Source organism: Phodopus roborovskii, unplaced genomic scaffold, assembly GCF_943737965.1.
Source record: "Phodopus roborovskii unplaced genomic scaffold, PHOROB, whole genome shotgun sequence".
NCBI lineage: Eukaryota > Metazoa > Chordata > Mammalia > Rodentia > Cricetidae > Phodopus > Phodopus roborovskii.
This window is the reverse complement of record NW_026125572.1, coordinates 2,111,203-2,113,235: the sequence shown is the minus strand read 5'-3', so window position 1 is coordinate 2,113,235 and position 2,033 is coordinate 2,111,203. Positions and strand designations below refer to the sequence as shown.

Genomic DNA, 2,033 nt, shown 5'->3' with positions numbered 1-2,033 from the left:
ACTTATTTTACATTTTGGCATATTTAGAATACTGTACTTAAAAAACTTGGCAACTTTTTTATGTAATTTGCTTTATGTAAGCAGCAATAATTTGTCTTGAGCATAAAGTTTCTATAGTCTTCTTCCTATTTCAGTGTATTTGGGTCAATCTAGAATTAAAGCCTTGTTTGTAAAAATTATGTAATCTGTATTACATCTTTACCACTCAGCTGATTCTCTTCAGTGGGAAACTTTGTTCATAGATATTGGTGATAAGATGTCACTCATTTATTTGATAACCTTCCATATATTTCTTCTGCTGAACTGAGGTGATTAAATAATATATCTTCCGGCTTTGTGACCTGGGTTAAGCAGAAGTTAGCTCTCTTTTTCGTGGCGCCTCCTAGGTGGTTGGCTGTGGGAAGATGAAGCTGAATATCTCCTTCCCAGCCACCGGCTGCCAGAAGCTCATCGAAGTGAAGGATGAGCGCAAGCTTCCTATGTTCTATGAGAAGCACAAGGTCCCAGAAGTAGCTGCTAATGCTCTGGGTGAAGAGTGGAAGGGTTACGTGGTGCGAATCAGGGGTGGGAATGACAAACAAGGTTTTCCCATGAAGCAAGGTGTTTTGACCCATGGCAGAGTACACCTGCTGTTAAGTAAGGGGCGTTCTTGTCATAGACCAAGGAGAACTGGAGAGAGGAAGCCCAAGTCTGTTTAAGGATGCATCGTGGATGCCAATCTGAGCATTCTCAACTTGGTCATAGTAAAAAAATGAGAGAAGGATATTCCTGGACTAACAGATACTACTGCTCCTCGTCGGTTGGGACCTAAAAGAACTAGCAGAATCCGAAAGCTTTTGAATTTCTCTAAAGAAGATGATGTCCACCGATATGTCACGAGAAAGCCTTTAAACAAGGAAGGTAAGAAGCACAGGACCAGAGCACCCAAGAGTCAGCGTCTTGTTACTCCACTTGTGCTGCAACACAAACGCCTTTGTATTGCTCTGAAGAAACAACGTACAAAGAAAAACAAGGAGGAGGCTGCAGAATGTGCTAAAATTTTGGCTAAGAGAATGAAGGAAGCAAAAGAAAAGCGCTAGGAACAGATCTCCAAAACATGTAGGCTGTCCTCTCTGAGAGCTTCTACTTCCAAGTCTGAGTCCAGTCAAAAATAAGTCTTTAAGGGTAACAAATAAATAATCATACATCGAGTCTCAAAATAAATAAACAAACAAACAAACAAATAAATAAATAATACATCTTCCTTAGCAGACATCTTTAAAATGTCATAACAGTGGGCATGAATTTTATATGTAATAATTTTTTTCTTTTTCTCTTAAAGATTATGTTCTTGTTTGGGTATGTGTATATCTATGTGAGTATCTTCCACAGATATTCAGGTAGTGGAATAGGCCACAAGATGTTAACATACCCTGTGGGTCTGGAGTTACAGAAGACTGTGAGCTTCCCTGTGGTGTGTGTTCCCTGGACAAGTAGGGAGCTGATGGGGGATGCCCTCTGTATGCTGTCAATATGTTTCTTTTATTGGTTGATGAATAAAGCTGATTTGGTCAAAGGACAGGCAGGATTTAGCTGGACAGGAAGAATAGGAGGGGCTAAGAGACTAGGAGAGTCTCCATGTAGCCTCCAAAGGAGTGCCATGATGGAAGATTATGGGTAAGCTACAGTCTCGTGGTAATATATAGTTTAATGGAAATGGGTTAATAAGTAAGAGAGATCTAGCCATTCAGAAGCCTGATCCATTGGCCAAATAGTTTATAATTAATACAGGCCTCTGTGGAGCCTCTTAACTACTAAGTGATAGCAGAGTCTGTCATGATATGTGTAAAAATACACTGATGCTTGATTTACAGGAACAACACATATTCTTATGGGGTCATCCACAGTCTATGACACTGCTGTGAAGGATATCAGCTCCAAATGAAAAGTGAGTTTTGTTCGATGTGTGTAGCTAAAATTTAGGGATCTGAATAGGGACCAGTGAAGAGTCCAGCTGGATAACCCATTCTCTGTTTCTCCATCGCTAGCATATT

The 2,033-nt window shown here is 40.1% G+C and overlaps 1 pseudogene; it reads left to right on the top strand.

The window, feature by feature from the left end:
* Positions 1–404: 404 nt before the first annotated feature.
* Positions 405–1,168, top strand: LOC127216924 (40S ribosomal protein S6-like; annotated as a pseudogene).
* The last annotated feature ends 865 nt before the right edge of the window (positions 1,169–2,033 follow it).